Raw genomic sequence first — 22,963 nt, 5'->3', positions numbered from 1 at the left:
AATTTAGATATTAAATGATGAATTTGCAATGTTGATTGGTATTTAAAAGTATTTTGTTAGATGAATTTTTCGATTAGGGACTAAATTGTTGAAATGGTAAAATACAAGGATTTTTTTGTAAAATTATTACAAATGTGGGATGTTTTGTGTGCCATGAATATTCGGCTGATGTGAATTGACATTAAAAATGGTTAATTTGCATGTTTTAGGCTCACAGACTAAATTGAATAAAAGTAAAATTTTAAGGGGTAATTTTGTAAAAATGTCAAAAATGATTAAATTGCATAAAATAAATTGTTTTACTATCTAAATTAATGAATTGAATGAAATTATTAATTTAGATCAAGATCGAGTGGAAAATCGAGGAGAATGAAAAATGACCAAAAATCCCCTATACTTTGATATTTCAGCAATTTAGCTAGATAAGTTCATTATACAATTATTATTAATTGAATTGAATGTTTCATACTATTTCATTATTGGTTAAATCTTGAATGTCATTTAGCAATGTTTTAAGAAATAGAAACGTAACATTATTTAGGCTCTGTGTCTAGCAGGCTCTGTGCCGGTGTATTACATTGGGCTCTGTGCCTAGCAGGCTTTGTGCTGGTGATATTCGGGCTTTGTGCCTAGCAAGCTTTGTGCCGATGATATATCAGGCTTGGTGCCTAGCAGGCTTCGTGCCAGTGTATTATATCAAGTTTTGTGCCTAGCAGGCTTTATGTCGGTGTGTTATATCAGGCTTTGAAATTGGCAGTCTTCGTGCCAATGTATTGTACAAGGAAGTTGTACTGAAAATATTATTTCCATTATTCGGTGTTATTTCATTTGATTCAATAGGTATTAAAAGGAAGGGATGGGTAAGTATTCAAAAGACTTATGTCATGAATTTATGAAAGGAAGGTAATGTTCAACGAAAGTATGTTTATGTTCATGAAATTGATATTCAAACGAAAGTATGTTTATGTTCATGAAATTGATGACTCAAGTGATGTTATTCATATATATGACTTACCTTATGATATTTCGAGTGAGTTATGAATATATGCACTAACATAAGCTTGTGTCAAGCTTGTGTAATTGGTCTATGTTTATTCTTATGTCTTGTGTTATGCAAATGATACGAGTAAGGAAATGTAATAAAATGGTATTCATAATTGAGATGTAATGTGATAATGTAAATGCATTGATAAGTTAAAGGGTTTACTTATATGTGAGAAATTTACTTAAGTTATGGATGAATTTATCTAGGTTGTGGATAAATACACTAATTTGTGAGTTGATAATGACTTTTAAGCTAAATTAAGTAAATGGAAGGTTTGATAAATCTTGTGGCATTGGTATAGGTTTATGTTTACGTTATAAAGTTCATTATTGAAATAGAACGTTATTTTTAAAATTATATGAGCTTACTAAGCATTCGTTGCTTACATTGTTATTTTTCTTTTACTTTTAAGATTATCGAAAGCTTGATCGATTTGGAAGTTCATTGGAGATTTATCATACTATCCAACGATTATTTCAGTAGTTTTTAATGTTTTAGCAAATGTTATAATGGCATGTATAGGTGGACTTGTATTTGATATTTGTTTAAATTCTTAGACATGGATTTTGGCATGTATAAATTGGTTGTTTGGTGCCAATTTGATGATGGTTACATTATGATAGTTTGGTACTTATAATATGTGAATGGTATGGTACAAATAGTTAGTTTAAGTTGAAGTAATATAGGTTAATTTATGATAAGCTTGAGATGAAAATGATTTAGGGGGTGATGAATGAAAGGTGTTAAGTATATGTATATGTTTAAGTAAATTAGTATGTTTGCTTTTGAGGTGACTATATGGCATATTGGTTGAATGATATTTGATCATTTGAATTGGTCCTTTTATGCATATTTGAATATGTTTTGATGCCTTGGTCATATGTACAAATTGTGTTTACGTGTATACTTGAGGCGGTGAAGGGAATGGCTCGATTTTGGCCAATTTCTTATCCACACGGCCTAGGACACGGGTGTGTGTCTCAGCCGTGTGTAACATATGGTCATCTGACACAGCCGTGCGTCCCCTGCAGTTTTTTTTAAGGTTGCATTTCGAGAGTTACAGGGCCTAGCATATGGGCATGTGACTTGGCAGTGTGACCCAAGTTAGAAAGTTACACGGGCACGAACATGGGCTGGGACACGACCATGTGTCCCTACTTCGATTGTCCACAGGGCCTGAGACACAAGCGTGTGTCTCAGCCGTGTGAGTCACACGGCCTAGCCACATAACCATGTGTCCTCTGCAGTGTGAATTTTTCCATCTTTTTGCATGAAGTTTTAAATGTTTCCAATTTAGTCCCGAATCATCTTTAAAGTGTTTCTAAGACCTCAAGAGTTTGAATTAGGGATTTTATGCATGCGTTTGATTAGAATTTGCAATGATTACAAAATGCTGAGAATGAATGATTTGAGTTACATTTTTACGGTAATGCTCCGTAACTCTATTCTGGCAACAGATACGGGTTAAGGGTGTTACACTTTCTTTTCTTTGTTCTTCTTTTCTGTAGGGGTTAGATGTGTGGTAGTATCTGTCATAGCTTCATCCTCAGTTTTATCCTCTGGATCTAATAACAACTCTTTGGGAAAAGTAGGGAATGAAGACATGGGACTGGTATATTTTTCTAAAGAGATTTCTTGATGGCAGTATCCCTCCTTCTGACATAGCCCCAAAATAAAGCCATTTCTTCATGAGCCCTGCTTAAAGCAGTACCTGTCCTCAGTTGTTGGCTCTCCATCAAACGAAATTGTTGTTTCAACATCTCAAGAGCATCGAGCACTTGCTGCTCGAAATCATTGTGAGAGTGGATGGAGTGGCATGGATACCAGTAGGTGGAGAAGAGGTTGATGCAGAGCTAGAATGCTGTGACATTTCTTCCCTTGAATATCTCATGGCAATCTGTTTAGTGATGGCTCCTTTGTTAGGGATTTTTTCCTCATTTGCTTGGATAGGGACATTGTCCCGTTGGCAAAGTGTAGTAATGAGAGATGGAAAATTTAGGGCACCTGCATTCTTTTGTGTACAACGATGAACTTCTCTAAAAATAATTTTTCCAACATTTATATTTCTTCCAGTCATAATAGAGTGCAGTAACAGCATGCGATCCTTTGAAATAGTATAGTTGTGAGTTGAATGGCTAAGGCGAGATTTAAGAAAATTACACCATACCTTACAATGAGGCTTTAAAGAAACATGGTCAATGATGTAGCAGTCATTCCTAGAAACTATCCATTTTGTCCCTTCCACACATAAATCCTCAAGAACTTGATTGAGTCCTTGTGCTATTATTACCTTGGCAAATGGAGAATATTCATCAGGGCCTTCAAGTAAACCATATAGTGCGTTGATGGAATATTCATTGAATAACACCGAAGAACTACAGACATAAATGAAAGAATTATCTAGAGAGGTTAAATGGGCATAAAATTCCTTTACAACTTTCGTGAGAACATCCTCAGGATGAAGGAAAAAAAGTTGCCATCTATGTTTCTCTACCACAAAAGAAATTGCTTCAATGTATCCCATAAAGGTTGCATTTTGAAAATGAAAGTCTTTTTTAATACAAAAGGGTCACTTTGATGTGTTTGTGTTGTACTTTTCTTCAGCGGCTTTGCTAAAAAATGTTCTCAGAGGCATAAAGGTTGATGAAGATGGCATACATTGAGCCATTTGAGAAGAAATAGTAACTGTAAAAAGAAAAAGTTAAGACATTTACAGTTATGATGGAAAAATTGAAAATGGTGAAAAAGAATAAATTGGAAATAACTTGGAGAAAGAAAATGAATCGGCTAGGGTAAAAATGAGAGAGAATATAGCAGTGACGTGGAGGATAAGATTAGCCCCAAATTATTGCTTAAAATGGTAAATTAAGAATTAGGTAGGAAAAGAATAAATAATATAAAAATTAAGCTAAAAATTTGCAAGTATACTAGGTAGGCCAACTATTACAAAGCTTGGGCCTAAATCTATCTGTAACAAAAGAAAGAAATAAAAATTAATTAAATTGATAAAAGAAAGAAATCGAAAGAAATTTAATTAAATAAAACTAGGCAAAAGAAAACACTAAGCAATTCGAAGAGCAATGGAATGTTTATCACAAAGTATGGGAGCTCCCTAATAATGCTTCAAACTTTAGCCATTGACTTTGAAATTAAAGTGAGTCTTGCAATCTGTGACTTCTACGGCTCCATGAGGGTAAAAATACACTATTCGAATGGGCCAAACCAACGAGACTTCAATTTTCCAAGAAACAATTTTAGCCTGGAATTCAACAGTAACACTTGTTGTCCAGGTTCAAATTGTCATGGAAAATTTTTGTTATCATGCCATCGCTTTGTCTTTTCTTTGTACAGTTTGGCATTCTCATAAGCTTGAGCTTTGAGTTCCTCCATCTTATTTAGCTCTAGTAGTCGGTCATTGCCAGCATTATATGCAATCCGTGTTAAATTTCTTAATTGCCCCAAATGCCTTATGTTCAAGTTCAACAGGCAAATGGCAAGGCTTTCGATATACGAGCTTGAAAGGCGACATTTCCAATGGCATCTTGAATGCAGTACGATATGCCCACAAAGATTCATCCAATTTGGATGACTAATCATTGTGAGTGAGATTGGCTACTTTCTCCAAAATTTGCTTAATTTCCCTATTAAAGACCTTCGCTTGTCCATTTGTTTGGGGATGATATGTTGTGGCAATTTTATATTTAACCCCATATCTATTCAAGGTAGTAGCAACCAATTTGCAGTTAAAATGAGAATCTTTATCACTAATCAAAGCATAAGAAGTACCAAACCTGGTGAAAATGTTCTTATGTAGGAACTTTAGTACTAATTTGGAATTATTCGTAGGGCGAACGACAACTTCAATCCACTTGGAGGCATAATCTACAGCCACATGTATGTATATATTGCCCCAAGAGGGTGGATATGGACCTATAAAGTCGATTCCCCACACATCAAACAATTCAACTTCTAGAATATTTTGCAATGGCATTTCATACCTCTTTGATAAGTTCTCAGTCCGTTGAGAATAATTACAAGCTTGGCACAATTCATGTGCATCTTTAAACATTTTTTACCAATAAAAGCCAGATTAAACAACTTTTGCCGTAGTTCACATTCCCCCAAAGTGTCCTCCATATGGTGCTGAAAGACAGTGGTGTAAAATACTTTGAATCTCATCATCTGTAACACATTTCTGAATTATTTGATTTGCAAAATGTTTGAATAAAAATGGCTCATCCTAATAATATTGCTGAGCATCATGGATAAATTTTCTTCGTCTTTGACTGTTGAGCTCAGGTGGTAACAATCCACTTACTAAGAAATTGACAATATCGACATACTAAGGTAATGACATGGAAACCGAAAGTTGCTCATCTGGAAAATCCTCCTTAATGAGTTAAATATTGTCATCTTCATTTCCTACTTTAAGTCTCGACACGTGATTAGCGACTTGATTCTTTGTGTCTTTCATATTTCGAATTTCTAGATTAAATTCTTGTAGCAGTAATATCTACCGAATTAATCTTGGCTTGGTGTCTTTCTTGGTCACCAAATACTTAATCGTAGAATGGTCCATATAAACTGTAACTTTGGTGCCAACTAAATAGGATATGAATTTTTCAAATGCAAATACCACAACCAATAGTTCCTTCTCAGTAGTGGTGTAATTCAACAACGTATCTGTCAGGGTCTGACTTGCATAGTGGATGGCATGAAATACTTTGTTTTCCTTTGCCCAAGTACTGCTCCTATAGTTAAATTACTGGCATCACACATAAGTTCAAAAGGTAATGTCCAGTCTAATGCTATGACAATCGGTGTTGTTACCAGTTGCTTTTTCAATTCTTCAAATTCTTAGACACAAGGCTCATCAAAATTGAAAGCTCTATTATGTTTTAATAATGCACGTAGGGGTTTGGATATCTTCGAAAATTCCTTAGTAAATCGTCGATAAAATCCTACATGGCCAAGGAAACTTCGAATACCTTTAACTATAGTAGGTAGTGGTAATTTTTCAATAAACTCAATCTTCTCTTTGTCTATGGAAATCCCTTGTTGTGAAATTTTATGTCCCAGAACAATGCCTTTACAGACCATGAAATGACATTTTTCCCAATTTAGAACAAGGTTAGTCTTTTCACACCAACAAAGAACTAGCTTTAGGTTTTTTTAAATAACCTCCAAAAGTATTGGCAAACATCGATAAGTCATCTATAAAAACTTCCAAAAATTTCTCCAGCATGTCCGAAAATATTACCACCATGCAACGTTAGAAATGTTGCAGGGGCATTGCACAATCCAAATGGAATTAGTTTGAAATCGAAAGTTCCATTAGGACATGTAACATGGTCTTTTCTTAGTTAGTAGGAGCTATGGCAATCTGGTTATACCCCGTATAACCATCCAAAAAGCAATAAAAAGGCTTTTCTCGCTAATCTATCTAACATTTGATCGATGAATGGCAAAGAAAAGTGGTCATTCTTGGTTGCTTTGTTAAGCTTTTGATAGACCATGCAAACTCTCCATCTCGTGATAGTGTGAGTTGGAATGAGTTCGTTCTTATCATGGCTAACCATAGTAACACCCTATTTCTTGGGTACACATTGAACAGGGCTCACCTACGAACTATCAAAAATAGGATAGATTATTCAAGCATCAAGCCATTTGATAATATCCTTTTTAACAAATTCCTTCATAATGTGGTTTAGCCTTCTCTACTGCTTAATAGAATTGCCATGACAATCCTCCAGGAAAATCTTATGCATGCAGATGGCCAGACTGGTTCCCTAGATATTTGTGATTCTTCACCCCAACACTTTCTTAAATCTCTTTAAAACTTCTAACAATTGAACCTCTTGATAAAATGTTAATTCTACATAGATAACTATTGGCAACGTGTTGTTGTCTCCCAAGTAGACGTACTTCAAATGTAATGGCAAAGGCTTCAACTCCAAAGTAGGATGGTCCTTTATAGAAGGTCAATGAGGTTTAAAAGAAAACACTGATAAATTTAAAAATTCAAAACTCCTCATTGCTCCATTTTCAAGTTGCTTAGCCTCCATCAGTTCACTATGCTCTTCAATTAGCTCCTCTTCATTCAACTCAACTGAGTCTGCTTCATTATCAGAATTGTTGCAACAAAAATTTTTCAATCCTTCCTACACTGCTGTGTCAATAATCCTAATGGCGTGACAATCTTCATCTATATCTTCACACTTCATGGCATCAAAAACATTAAAGGTTATCTGCTGGTCATTAACTCTTACTATTAATTCACCTTTCTGTACATCAATTAATGTTCGACCAGTGGATGGAAAAAGTCTCCCTAGAATAATTGGTACCTCTTTTATTAGCTTCACATTCCAGAATAATAAAATCTACTGGAAAAATAAATTTATCAACTCTTACCAACACATCTTCAATTTTCCCTTTTGAATGTGCATAAGAGCAATCAACTATCTACAACATGACAATTGTAGGTCTCACCGTCCTAATTCCCAATTTCCTGAAAATAGACATCGGCATTAAATTTATGCTTGCCCATAAATCACATAACGCGTTGCTTATATAATGATTTCCATTTGAGCAAGGAATATTAAATTTCCCTGGGACTTTCAATTTCCGTGGCAGTTTGTTCATCAACATTGCTACGCACCCTTCAGTGAGAGCAATAGTTTCAAATTCCCATAGTCTGTGCTTCTTTGACAATATGTCCTTTATGAACTTTATGTAATTGGGCATTTGCTTCAATGCTTCCACTAGTGTTATGTTGATATGAAGTTGCTTCAGGACATCCATAAATTTTTTAAATTGAAAATCTTATTTCGACTTATGAAATTACTGAAGAAAAGGTGGTGGTGACTTTCATTCAACTTGTTGAGGTTGTTTTACCATGGCATTCTTATTGGCAACACGAGCTGATTTAGCTTCAACATTTTTTTGCTTTCTCTTCTCAATTATAGATTACTCCACTACTGGTTTTGAATTCGCCTTATGTGTGAAATATGAGCTATCTTTTTCAACAGCGACATCATTAACAACTTTAGATAGCTGAGTACCACTTCTGAGTGTAATGGTTTTGCAATGATCCTTCCATTAAGATCTTGAATTTTTAGTATCACTCGGCAATGCTTCTTGTTGCTTGAGCTTAATGCACTGGAAATTTGCTCCACCTGGTTTTCTAAAGCCTTTAAAGATGCAACTTGACTCTATATTACAACATCATTCTTGGCCATATATTCCTTCAATAGATCTTCCATAGATAAAGATGATGATAAAATTTGTTGAACATTTTGCCATGGCATAGGTTGATTGTATCAAAGTGGAGCACCTGTGACATTTTGTTGAACAACATTACTGAAATTTCCTAGTCCTTGATTACTCCAACTGAAATTAGGATGTTATTTCCATCCTGAATTGCATGTTTTGGGATATGGGCTATTGTTTCAATTGAAATTTCCCATGTAACATACTGATGTAACAGCCTGATTTTGGGCCTAGTCAGAACAGTGATTTTGGGACCACAAATTCGACGAGAAAAAAAGTATTTTTATTATATTATTATTTTCTACAATTTCACGGAATGATTTTGTGAAAATTTTGTTCGAAAATTTTGACGTTTGGGCACTCAATTTAGTCAAAAGGACTAAATTATAAAAATTGAAAAAGTTGGGTTCTACATGTTAGAGGTGTCCAATTGTTATGAAATTTTAAATTGGAGGTCCTTAAATGGTAACTAGACCATAGGTTATTTTTTGGACAAAAATGGACATGAAATAGGTGAAATAGAATATTTTTAAGTTAGGGGCATTTTGGTCATTTAGTAATTAAAATGAATTAAAAATAAAATAAAAGCCAAAATTTCTTGTCCATCTTCTTCTTTGGTCAAATTCTACATTAAGAAACCATGGATAGGTTTTCCAAGCTTCCAAGCTCGATTGTAAGTCTGTTCTCGCCCCGTTTTTAATAATTTTTACGCTTTTGAAATCCTCGTAACAAGATCTACCTATTTCTACCATTTATTTGAGTTATGAAGGTCTAGGGTCTGAAACATATTATAAATTTATACATTTTGATGTTTAATGGTAGATTATGCTTGTTTATCGTTGGAGAAACAACTTTTGCTAAGTGATTTTCGGTGAAAATGCTTAAAAGGTCTAAATTGTAAAAGTCATAAAATATGTAGTAAAAGTGTGTTCTAGTGGAAATTGTGGGCCGTTATAGTTATGAAAATGGTTTGGCTAGGCTTAAAGTACAAAGAAATTGAATAAATTTCATTTTACGAGCCTTGAGGTAAAAGTGTAAATATGATAAAGTTTAGGGGTAAAAAAGTAATTTTTCCATAATATGATTTTTGGGTAATAATGAATAATGTGACTAATAAATAATCTAAATGTGATATTTTAGATCAATGAAAATGAGGTTTGGACCTAGAACGGGGGAAAACGCGTATTTGACAGGTCTTTTTCACCATTTTTGGTATCGAGGTAAGTTTGTATGTTTAATAAGCATTTAATTGTACATGTATAAATGTTTAATTGATATAATTGCGATAAATGCCTTATTATTAAAATGAAATACGAATGCTATGGAGTACGGTATTACGGAAATGACCATGAGATTTTATGATACACTGTGCAATGATATGATTTAAAATATGTCTATGATACTTGATGACATTGTCATGAGCTGTAATTTCATGTGTAAATGTGATTATCTTTATTATTATCATTATGAAGAATTATGTGATTAATCATTATCATGAGTTATATGATTGGTCCTCTGGACAAGTTCAACAAAGACGTGTAATTAAGTAAATCCTATTTGAACCTTAGGAATAGTTTAGGATACGAGTGACATATCACTAGGAACTATGTGATCTGAGCTCATAAGTTGTGGTCTGAGTTCATGATATATGTGACACATGTTATGGCGGTCTGAGTACTGGTCTTGTATGTTCTACCGATGCTGGGTAGTCCGGTATGTGTTGCGAATACCTGATAGCTTGTGTGAGCAGCCCGTGTAGCTACATCCTGACCGACAGCTTGTGTGAGCAGACTCGTGAGTAGCTCGAAAGCGAACAACATGTGATATGTGATATGTGATATGAGGTAGTGTTGGCTATATATGGGGCACTTAGGTGTGAGATTCCGATTCATCCGATGGTATTCCAAGTGTTCAACGAGTAAATTATCGAGTAACTTGACGGAAAACCCGAGGGGTAAGTCAATGGGAAGAATAAGTATATGGTTATGTTATGAGATAGTACATGTACGTAGTCAAAACTCATGAGCATTAAGCTTGGTATGTGGTAAGAATTCAAATGAATGAATTATGTCTATGAGAATGATTTTTTATGATGACCTTGTGATTATAGGTTTATATTTATGACATAAAAATATATGGTGAATTCGATTGAGAATCATGTGTAAGGCTTTTAGGCTAAATTGAATTAAGACATGATGTGTTTATTCTTTTAATGTTGTGATTCAATAAATAATAAAAAGAGAGAAAGACCGGCATAAAAGCCTCATAAAAATGGATATGAAAGTATGGATAGCTAAGAGTTTTAGACTATTGAATGATGTTAAGCTATATGAATTGGGAAATATGAATATATATAATTAATATGCACTTTTATTATGATTGCTGAAATGAATTGTCAAGTGTTGAAGTGTTTTATTATGAGAATTTATGTTTGCTTGACTAATGTCTAGACAAGATAAATTTATGTTTATAGATTAAAATATGAGCATTACAATTGATTAATGTGTAACCACGAGAACATATTGATGAAATTGGTAAATGGATGTAAATGATTCGCTTATTATTTTCATACGGACTTACTAAGCTATATAGCTTAACCCCTTTTCTTTCCCACCTCTCATAGGTTTATTTAGCTAGCTTGGGTTGGAAATCATCGGAGATTCTATCACACTATCAGGGTATCATGTTGGGTAAATGAAGGCAAACCTTTGAGTTTATGGCAGGTATAGGGACTTAGTCATTTTGTGTATGTGTCATTATGATATGGCCAAATGTGTTGGCTTGTAATGAATAAGAATTTGATTTGTATGAAGCCATATAAATTGGCTTATATTGGCTAATGGGTTACAAGCATATTAATTACTCATATGCCTATGCCAATGTCATTGTGTGATGTGGTTTATAATGGTATGTTAATGAAAGTTAGACAAGGGAATCATGAAAGAGTAAAATTAGCATTAAAATAGTTTTAGACAGCAGCAGTAGTACAACTTTGAAAAATCACCAAAAATTTTGGAAACCGAATTAGAGGTTGAATAAAATATGAAATTAAATATTATTGAGTCTAGTTTTACATAGAAGAAATGGTGTACGAAAAATAATTTCATTTTATGACATATTTGAATTTTAGGGAGACAAGGTCAGAATGATTTCGGGTTCCCCTATTCTAGATTTGGAAAATCATTAAAAATTGTATAAAAACAATTGGGAATTTAAATTTATATGTCTAATTTTTTAATGAGTCTAATTTCAATAGAAATAAATGAAAACATCATTCGAATCCCGTACTAAGAGATAATTAATCTTTAGTGAAGAAAGGTCGAAACTGTCAAACAGCAGAACAGGGATGAATTTGAAGAATTAACTATACTTATTGGCCAAACCATAAATTTTTAAAATTTTATTCTTGGAAAATATTTGAGTCTAGTTTTTGAAAAATCAAGCAGATCTTAGTTTAGAGTTATGTAGCTCAAGATATTAATAATTTAGTGACTATGACTCAAGTGGACAGTTTTGTTATGAATAGTAAATAATTGTTTTGATATGTTTAAGCCTTGATTGTGGTTGTGTTGGTAGCTTAATTGTGCCATTTTAAGTTCCATTGAAAGTGTGTATGTGAGTGTGCAAATGAGGGTGGCAAATGGTTTGGTAAATAGCCATTTCCTTGGCCACATGGGCAGAGACATGGCCGTGTGTCTCAGCTGTGTGAAAGACACAACCTTGAGACACGGGCATGTGACTTGGCCGTGTGACCCCAAATTGTGCATGACGTCATAAACAGAGAGTTACACAAGCTGATGACATGGGCGTGTCCCAAGAAACACGAGCGTGTGCATGACCACACGGCCTACCCACACGGGCATGTGACTCTCCAAAGTACAAAAATTTTCTAAGTGTAGTAAAAGTTCCAAAAGTTTTCGGTTTAGTCTCGAACCACTCCCAACATATGTTTTGGGCCTCGTGGGCCTGTATAAGGGACGATATGGATGTGATTGTATAAGGTCCAAATTTTATGGCTCGATTTCGTATGAATGTTTATGTTTAAGTTCGGTAACACCTCAAACCCTGTCCCGGCGTCGGATACGGGTAAGGGGTGTTACAACTGAAGCTGGGTTCGATGGGCATTCATCAAGAACATGATCTTACCCATATTAAACACATGTTAATTTTTCTGCTTTTGTTTCCTGTACTACAGTTGGTCTCTTCAATGCTTTAATCATATTAGTAAGGGATGATACCTGAGTAGTTAATGATGCGATCACATCAAGCTCCATAGCTCCAGCAACTAATCATTGTTAGATGTCCTTTCCAGAATTTCATATGCCTCAATATATGATTTATCTAGTAAAGTCCCATTGGAAGATGCATTAACTACCATTCGTGGATGTGTATTCAGTCCATTGTAAAAAATTTCCATCTATGTCCAGTGTTGGAAACCATGCATCGGGCATTTTCTAATTAATTCCTTGAATCATTCCCAAGCTTTATACAATGTCTCATCCTTAGATTACCAAAAATATGTAATATCATTCTTCAATTTGGAATTCATGTTTGAAGGGTTGTATCGCAACAAAAACCTCTGACAAAGTTCATTCCAAGATGCCACCGTTCCTAATAGAAAAGTATTCAACCATGCTTTGGCACAATCTCGCAATGAGTAACGAAATAGCTTGAGTCTCAGGGCATCTTTAAGAGCACCCTATTTCCTGAATGAATCATAGACCTCCAAAAAGAGTCTTAAATGCAGTCGTGGATCTTCAGTAAGTAATCCACTAAACTGTCCTACTGTTTCAACTCGAAATGCTGAGCTTAAATATGTGGCCTGACAATCCCTGGATTCAAATCATCCGAGATTGGCACTACATGTTCTCTAATGGGTCTATCTTTATCATCTATCACACAAGGAATACCAGTGTCCCTACCATTCGGATGTAATGGATCTTCTCTACCTGGATCATTTCCAATCCTTACCATTTCTCGCAATTTTAGGATCAACATATACTTTGTGTTCTTGGGAATACCTCTACTCATAAATTAGCGGCAAACCTGAAATAAAATGAAAAATAACTAAATAAGCTAAAACTAACAAAATTAAATCAATAATAACAACCAAAATTCACCAATTTGTTGATCCCTGACAACGACACCAAAAACTTGTCGCGTGTGAATATGTAATTTGAATGTGTAAGTATACACGTCAAATCAAGTAATAAAGTGATAAGTGAGATCATCTCCACATAGATCAAAATAGGTAAAAATATGGTTGAGTTATTACTATAAACTATACTAATTAGGCTTATGGAAAAGTAAACAAAATAATGATTTAAAGTGAAGTATTAATGTATGAAATATAAAAATCAAATAATGAATAAAATGTTGTGGCAATTTACGAGATAAAGTTGAGAGGATTGGTGCTATTGAATGGGAATGTTGGAATTAATTGGATTATATCTTAATAACATGATAATTTCATGGAAAAATCTTGACCAATTTACTATTTAGAGTATATCTACTGTATTCTGCTTCCTTTCAGAGCTAGAATTAAAGCTATCATTCTAAGCCTTTGTATGTCTACAAGTCTCAAGAACAATACCTAACAATATTCTTCCTTACCCTATACAGATAACAACTCTATGTCTAGCGTCCTACAAGTATCTGCTTGAGTACTCATTCATATCATTCAATGACGATCCAACTTATTTAAACTTTTCAAAATTAAATCAAGTCTAAGTATATACCATGCATTCATCTATGTCTAAAGCTTGCAGGAATATATTTACAATAATCCAAATAGAATAAAACAGTAGATCTACTCAAAATATCACTATGATTATTAAATAAATATATCAAGATAGATCTAGTAATTCCAACCCAAATGAAATTAGCTCATGAGTTGGGATTTAAAATCCAAAATCAGAATAACATTCAAAATCATCATTAACAGTTTAGAAATCACATAAATTAGTTAACATAATGAAGGTAGAACTGCAAGCAACTATCACCACTCCAGCTTTCTGTAACATCCCGATTTTGGGCTTAGTCAAAACAGTGGTTTTGGGACCACAAATTCAAGGTCGAGAAATTATTTAATTATTATTTTGGTGTTATAGCATGATTATGTTAATGCCTGAAAAATTTGGTGAAGTAATTTTAGCGTTTGAGAGCTTAATTGCAAAAAAAGGACTAAAAGCATAAAGGGAAAAAGTTGTGATTTGCTAGCAAATAGTGTTAAATGGCCATGGATTAGAAAGTAGGGGTATTTAAAGTGCAAATAGACCCTAGGATGGTGCTTGGCTGGCCATGAAACAAGGAAATTAAAATAGTAAAATGTTAGGTGAAGTTTGGTGACTTATTTGGCCAAAAAGAAAATAAAATAAAAGAAAGATGATATCATCCCTTTTTCATCTTCTTCTCCATCGAAAAACACCGGTAAAATAGAGGTTTGAAAGCTTGAAAATTTCAGCAACTTGTCCCCCTCACAAGTAAGTAATTTTGATGGTCTTTCTTGGTGATTTTTGTACTTTTAGAATCCTTGTAGCATGAGCTTTCAAATGAGGGGACTATTTTGCAAAATGGTTAGAAGTCTAAGGTTTTACCATGAGACTATTCATGTTGTTTTCTGAAATTTTATGGAAGAAAATGAATCATGGTTGTGAAATAAACAACTTTTGTGAAGTAGTTTTCATGGAAACCCTAACTAAGGACCATTTTACATAAGTTGTAAAATAGGTAATAAATGTGTGAAGTAGTGAGAATTGTAGGTTGCTCCTAGTATAAAAAGTATTCAGGTAGACTTGATTAATGAGAAAACGTGATAAAAATTGATTTTCGGGTCTAGGGACAAAATGGTCATTTTTCCCAATTATAAATTGTTGAGTACTTAGATCGATAAAATGATTAAAATTGTGAATTCTTATTATTTTAGATCAAGAAATACAAAATCTGAATCTAGACCGGGGGAAGGCCAAGCAAGTAGATTAAATTGTCTAGTCGCCTACATTTTGTAATTTGAGGTAAGTTTTATGTTAATAATGCAACTATATTGCTATGATGTATGATTGAATAGATATTGCATGAATTGCTGGATTGTGATTATGAGAATGCATTTGAGAAATTAATATAGTAAAGACTTCCGGTTGAACATTTGGACTAGACTTAGATATTCGTACCATGAGATTGGGTGGTATGTGAGCCAGTGTAAGACATGTCTGGGACATGCATAACCACATTATGAAAGCCAGTGTATGACATGTCTGGGACATTCATCGGCATTGAGACGAGAGCCAGTGTAAGACATGTCTTGGACATGCATCGGCGTTGAGATATGCAAGCTAGTGTAAGACCTGTCGGGGTTATTGAGTATCTGGTAATATTCCAAATGATTCAACGAAAGATTTATGATTTGTATCAAAATGAGAAAAGTTATGACCATGTGGTGAGTGGTACAAGTACCTACTTGAAATGTATGAGATGTGGGATCAATATATGCCATACGAATTGTATTGGATGGTGATGAGTAAGTTGTACTTATGTCTATTTATTGTATTCAGAGGCAAACTATGAAATGTTATGAGCATATTGTTGTATGATAATTAGTTGATGTTTATTTTCATGCAACTTACTAAGTTTTATGCTTACCCTATTTTTCCTTCCATTTTCTTATAGTGTCGCCAAAGTAGCTCGAGGATCATCGCCTATGTCAGAGAAGCCAGTCACACTATCATCTGAAGCACTTGGTATAGTGAGTTCTTTTATTTTGATTTTGGCATGTATAGGAACTTTTGTTTTATTTTAGTGTCACACTATTTTGGGGCCCAATGTGTTGGCTTGATTTAGCATTTGACTCATTTTGTATAAGGCCATGAAAATGGCTAATATTGAAAGTTGTTATATGAATACAAGAAGGTATGTCATGAATGAGAAAATTGTTGGTATAGTTAAGCATGTGAATTTCAGTGTATGGATAGCAAAGTACATAAATTAGTCGCTTAAACATATGTGAAATGTATATAGGTCTTAGTTATGGTTGCTTGATTGGGAAATCATGTTATGATGGACTTTGGTGTGATGAATGGTATTGGATTGTGTTTCAGGGTGGAAAAAGGCTTGGTAGATAGCCTTATATTGTCCACACGGGCAGACACACGGACGTGTGTCTAGGTCGTGTGTGACGCATGGTTGGCCCCATGGGCGTGTTGTTCGGCCGTGTCCCTGCACGTAAAATTTGCAAGTCAGTATGCATGTTAGTAAATACACGGACAGAGACATGGCCGTGTGCCTCAGCCGTGTAGAGGACATAGCCTCTAGCCATGGGCGTGTGCCTCGACCGTGTGGAGGACATGACTTTTGGCCACGAGCATATGCCTCCTCTGGCCATGGGCGTGTGCCTCAGCCGTGTGGAGGACACGGCCTTTGGCCATGGGCGTGTGCCTCGACCGTGTGGAGGATACGACTTCTGGCCACGAGCATATGCCTCGACCATGTGCCTCTATTTGGTTGCTGGCGTCAAAAATAGAATGTCAAGGTTTTTAGACACGGGTGCCTCAGCCGTGTGCCTCTATTTGGTTGCTGACATCAAAAACAGAATGTCAAGGTTTTTAGACACGGGTGTGTCGTGGCTATGTGAGGGACACGGGCCATGGACACAGGTGTGTGTCAGGCTATGTGAAAACCCTTGTAGGTTCGAATTTGGAATTTAATTCACACGAGTTTGGACACGGGCGTGTCCACTTATGCTTAGGCCGTGTGAACCACACGGGCCATCAGCACGACCATGACATAGTCCTGAGTGGTTTCCAATGGATGTTTGGGGTCTCGTAAGTCCATGTTAAAAAAATTTAAACATAGTTCAAAAAAGTTTTAAATTTGAACGAGTCTTGGTGACTTGAAAATGTGATATGTACGTGTTCAAGTTTAGTAACGCCTTGTATTCTGTCTCAGTGTAGGGCACGGGTGTGGGGTGTTACACTTTCACTTCGACGCTATTGAATCATGCAGGACCCAAGGCTAATTGCTCATCCCTTTCTTTGTGTCTTTGCTCTCCTCTTTAGCTGTCACCCTTTCCCTTTCCTCTGGAATTTTTCACGAGTTTTTTTGGAGAGAAAACTGCTCTCCAAATCCCCCTCTAAAATCTTCATGTCCTCTTTCTTTGATCTTTCCTCTTTTATAGGGTAAATCCCCCTTTCATGGGTTTATCTGGTGGATTTATCCCTTTTTCTCCCTCTTTTTTAGGTGGATTTATGTGGAACATGTCTAGTTGGCTGAGAGTGACGATGATTGAGTGTTGAGTCAGCATTTTCCTCAAATTGCCATGGCATTTGTGTTGGCAATCCATCCAACATTTTTCCATGACAATATTTCACGTTATTCATTCTCTACCTCCTTTTTCTCATTTTCTTCATCCTTCCTACACCTGTTGCATACAACAACTAATTCCCTTCTTCCCAATAGTAAAAGTAACATGAAATGATTTGTAAGGCACAATGCAAGCATTATTATCCAATGTTCTAAAAATAATCCTGAAAATGCAAATATATCTACCTAAGTATAGACATTTAATCAAGCTTAAAGGTTCGAAATATAACTGCTTAAAGAAAATAAATTCACCATTACAACTTTTACACATACAATTTACTTATCATCTCATTCGTTGAAAACCTCATGCAAAACATTGTACTTAAAGCTTTACTGTTCATTTACTCTCATAGTCTTACTTTTTCAGCACTTAACATGCAAAGTTGTAACACTTACCTAAAGATGGAATAACCATTGATTAGTCCAAGAATCTTAGCTTCCACTTACATAAGAAGAGCAACCAAAAAATAACATTTAAAATTTAAGAAAAAGAAAGAATTAAAGAGTCGTTCTCAAGAAAGAAGATAACCTTATTGCAAACCCTACTCACACACATATTTATAACTCAACGCACTTAGTGGAACTTAACAAGTGTTACACGTTTCAGAAGTTGCCTTCTTAAAGGTCTACATAATCTGGAAGAACATACATGGGAGTATTTCCTATAGGTTATTTGACCAGTCAGTTTAGTTGGTTTGCTACCAGATCTAGTTACCAAAACTTGCTCTTCACAAAACTTAAACTAATTAGGCGTACTATACTTTTGGCGGTATCTTACGTATGCCCTACTTTCCTTTATCGAATTCTTTCTTTTATTGAAAAAATCATCAAATACTAAACCTTGATTCTATTCCATGGGCATATACTCAATTCGCCAGAACATAAGTTAGCCAGAAGCTTATAACTAGGCGAACTAACTATCTGATTGTGCTAGAACAGACACTTTACCTCTACTCGCATTCAACTTGGACCATAAACATTTGGGGTGTGACATTTCTATGTATTTGAAAGATGAGTAAATAAATAAATTTAATTTCACTATTATATCTTTTATTTTTCTGTCTTTTATGTTTTGCTTACGTAGTGAAATTACGACAAGCAAATTAACCAGCTTTGTACATGTGCATATAAAACTAAGAATTTATAAAATAGTTATTAAAGCATAGTTTTATTACAAGCGTATAGGTCAATTGTAACATTTATAGTGTTATAATGGAACACTGAGGTATTCCAATATCGAGCCCAAAAGAAATGGCAATTGAGCGATAACTAGCATATAAATAGAGTCGAAGTGGCTAGTAATATGATTTTATAGTATGAAAAATCATAACAAGAAAATTAAATATGCTAAGCTAAGGAATAAATTGTAAAGAGTATAAAACTAAGAAATTAAACTGATAAATAGCTAATGGTGGTTGGTTGATTTCGATGTGTTTCACTAACCCTTAAACAAGGGACATAAACCCTAGCTTAAAATAATGGTAGAAATAGTTTTATCATGCTTCAAGGATCTCAAAAATATAAAAAACATAAAAAACTAACAGCAAAATGACTTACATGTAGGGTTTATTTTTCTGAAAATTTTAAGCTTCCATGGAGGATTTTCTTCTTCAATTTTCGGTGGAGACAAGATGGAGAAGAAAGATGATCATTTTTCTCTTTATTTTATTGATTTAGCTATTGTCATTAAATACCAACCTTACCAACATTGACTTTTTGACTTTTCTTCTCCATGTACATCCATTCACACATATAGTGGCCTATTTATTCATTAAGGACTTCAACTTTTAAGTTCTATAGCTATTTGACACATTTACCTAATAAAACACAACTTTAGCACTCTACGCGATTTAGTCCTTTTTCACCAATTAAGCATTCAAACGGTAAAATTTCTTATCACAACTTTTACACAATCATATTTTCATGCTATAGACCTCAAAAGAATATTAAATTAAATTTTATGGCCTCCGATTTGTGGTCTCAGAACCACTTTTTTGACTAGGCCCAAAACTGGGATGTTACAACTCTCCCCCTCAAGGATTTTCGTCCCCAAAAATCTTACCAGTAAGAAGGTTTGGGTAATGGCTCCTTATTGTTTCCTCGGGTTCTCATGTGGCCTCTTCAATCCCATGTCGTTCCCATAACACCTTTAAAAGGGTAATACTTTTATTTATTAATTGCTTGACCTCCCGAGCTAAAATTTTATTTAGATCCTCACATAAGTCATATCCGGTTGTATCTCCACCTCAGTAGGTGGAATCATGAGTGAAGGGTCAGAACGGTATCGGCGTAACATAGACACATGAAACACATCGTGAATCTTTTCCAACTCAGATGGTAAGGCTAACCGATAAGCTACCGATCCTATTCTTTCAGTCATCTCATATTGTCTGATAAAACACGGACTCATCTTGCCTTTCCAACCAAATCTGAGAACTTTCTTCCATGGGGACACTTTTAAAAATACCTAATCACCGACTTGAAAATCAAGTTCCCTTCATTTTAAATCAGTGTAGGATTTCTGTCTATCCGAAGCTGCTTTCAAGCAATCTTATATCACCCTTACTTTCTTTTCAGTTTCTTTGACTAAATCGACCCCATGAATCTGAATCTCACTGAGAGTGCGTTTGTTTGCCTGTATTTGATTTTTCGGAAAATATTTTTCTCATTTTACGCTGTTTGGTTGCTTGAAAATATTTTACACGGTAAAACATTTTCAGAAACACGGGTAAAATGGGATGCTTTTGGGGGAAAATGACTTACAGATTTTTTTTCCGTAAGACATTTTCCAAAAGCTCCCCCTTGGTCGCTCTTCATACGTCCTGCATATTCCTTCTTCTTCATCTGTCCAGGTACTTTCTCCTCCTAGTTCTTATGTCTTATTCTTTAATAAATATTTCATTTTTTTCCTTAGCTTTTCCATATCTTCTCTTCTTAGGGCTGCTTTTTTCAGTCCCCCTTTGTGCCGTTCTTCATCTTCTTGCTTCTTCTTCGTCAAGGTATTTAACATCTTCATTCCTCCTGCTTCTTATTATATGCTTACTGTTTGATTCAACTATTTCTTAACGAAAATATTTGTGGAAAATCAATTGATTTTCAACCCATTCCTAGAAATTTTCTAGATCTTATCAGATTTAGGAACAGAGAAATTATTAGCATGTTTTAACAGAAAATTTACACCTGATTTTAATCCACTCAAGAGGTAACAACGTTAGTACTAAATTGCTGCTCAGCTAAGGGATTGCATTATTCTTTCATGCTTTCAAGGATAAATCCCTCTTTTTCCCGTTTCTTTCTCTTTTCCCGATTAACACCTCTAAATCCTTTCTTCAGCCCAACACCCACCGACCACCACCATCATCGTTAACAACTCCGGTCACCACTGACCCATCATCATTCACCAATCACCATTGTTGCTTCTTGACTGCCAACCCGAAGGTAACACCACCAATGGTGGATTTTCTTTCTTTCAACTGCTTTGTTTTAAAGCTCGCCTTTGAAAAAAATGGGTTTTGAAGCAATGAGATTGGTTGAAAATGCATTTGAAAATGTAGGTTTCCATTTGTCTCTTAAATCTGAAGAATTTAACTGATTTAGTTAACTGATCCTACATTTTAATCATTTATCCATTTATAAATCAACTATAATACTGCATTTTACCTTTTGCTTTTGCTTTATAGTAGTTTCCGTTTCATATAGTAGTAGTATCAACCAAATGGAATCTAAATGTTTATATGAAAGGAATCAATTAGATGAGTAAAGAATGTTATAGTGAGAAATTATGTCAAAACAACATACTAGTTAAGTCATGTTCTTTAGAGTTGCACTTTAATTTATATGTCTCCACTGCTTTGAAAAATCTTCCTTATTTGATGTACTGAATTTCTTACTCTCTTGATACAGTAGCTGGAGATGAATTCACTCTTTTTTTCCATATAGATGTTACTATGCTAGTATATCTTAGAGAGAGATCTAATATGTAAGATAAATCTATCCCTGAATTCTTGCATGCTCCTCGCTTAGTAGTCTACCAGCTAGCCTTTTCTCCTTTTCTTTAATATTTGCTTTTATTCACTGAAGCCTGTGAGTTTATCGCTTACAGAGAGCTCAAAATAATATGGTCTATGTTTACCTCAGTGACCTAGGTCTGCAACAAGAAATTAGTCTCTTAAATTGAAAATGTAGGTTTTCTAGAATTAAAGAAAGAGTGCTCTTACCATTGCATCATAACTACGATATAGCGCTCTTACAATTGAATGTACAGGTTATTTACAACATGTCACCCTCAAAAAATTAAAAGAATTGTGATGTCTTAGAGTTGTTGGCTTTTGGGAGTTGGGATAATTAAACAACAGATGGAAGATATTTAACATTTATATTTTCCTCTCTCCAAAAACAGCAAATTTATGAATTTAAAGCTCATCTCTTGTTATTTATTAGATTGCCTCAATCATTTATTGCATGAAAATGAAACATTCAATCAAAGAAAGGAAGAGGCAGAACTAGTCATAGATTTTGATATCAATGGAGATCAACTACAAAGCCAAATCACCAAGAAGTAGTAATAATTTTATATCGTGAATAGTAAATCTAAGATCGCAAGCTAATAATATTATTATAGCATGCACATGATGATATTAGACATGTCTTAACTACAAGGACCTTATAATTAGTTGCTTAATGTATTATCTATAGGTACTTTGGATGTTAAAGTTATGCTTAATGTATTACTTGGATATTGTTAAAGTCATGTTCCTAAAATAAAGTCAATATTGTATTGTCTTTTTCATTTCAAATATCAAAACCATTAAATCAACCGTAAGGTTTAGCAATGGGCATTTTGCATTTTGCTTCACCAGTTTATTAACTAAAAAACTAGTACAATAGTGAGGATAATAAAAGCTCAAGAATTGGCTTGCTGCACTTGATGGACATTCACTGGTTAATTGGTTTTGAGGATATTTTGTATAAATATAATGATAGCACCAATACTACTGATTGATGATTCTTTGAAGATTTTTTTTAAAGTTGGTTGCTCATGTAGATGAGCCTTTTTACGAAAGACATTTGAAGTTTATGTTTCGATTTGATTTAAAGTTTGTCTTAAAAGAATTAGCTATTTAGGATTGGTAAAGTTCAAACTTATGCCTTGATTAAGAAGCTTTAAACATTTGCTCTAAAACTGATGGATTGATTAAATTGGTATTAATACTGATTATATAATTTAGCTTTGAATATAATTGGACCTAATTTGCTCTAAAACTATTGGTAGCTTATAATTGTCCCATTATATTG

The 22,963-nt window shown here is 34.4% G+C and overlaps 1 non-coding gene across 1 annotated transcript; it reads left to right on the top strand.

The window, feature by feature from the left end:
* The first annotated feature begins 12,747 nt into the window (after window positions 1-12,747).
* On the top strand, window positions 12,748-12,854 carry LOC128296227 (small nucleolar RNA R71). Its single transcript, XR_008286776.1, has one exon. It is a non-coding gene; the product is annotated as a small nucleolar RNA R71 (small nucleolar RNA).
* The last annotated feature ends 10,109 nt before the right edge of the window (window positions 12,855-22,963 follow it).

Source organism: Gossypium arboreum, chromosome 7, assembly GCF_025698485.1.
Source record: "Gossypium arboreum isolate Shixiya-1 chromosome 7, ASM2569848v2, whole genome shotgun sequence".
In the NCBI taxonomy this organism is placed as follows: Eukaryota; Viridiplantae; Streptophyta; class Magnoliopsida; order Malvales; family Malvaceae; genus Gossypium; species Gossypium arboreum.
The sequence above is the reverse complement of the archived record's forward strand: the minus strand, read 5'-3'. Positions and strand labels throughout refer to the sequence as shown.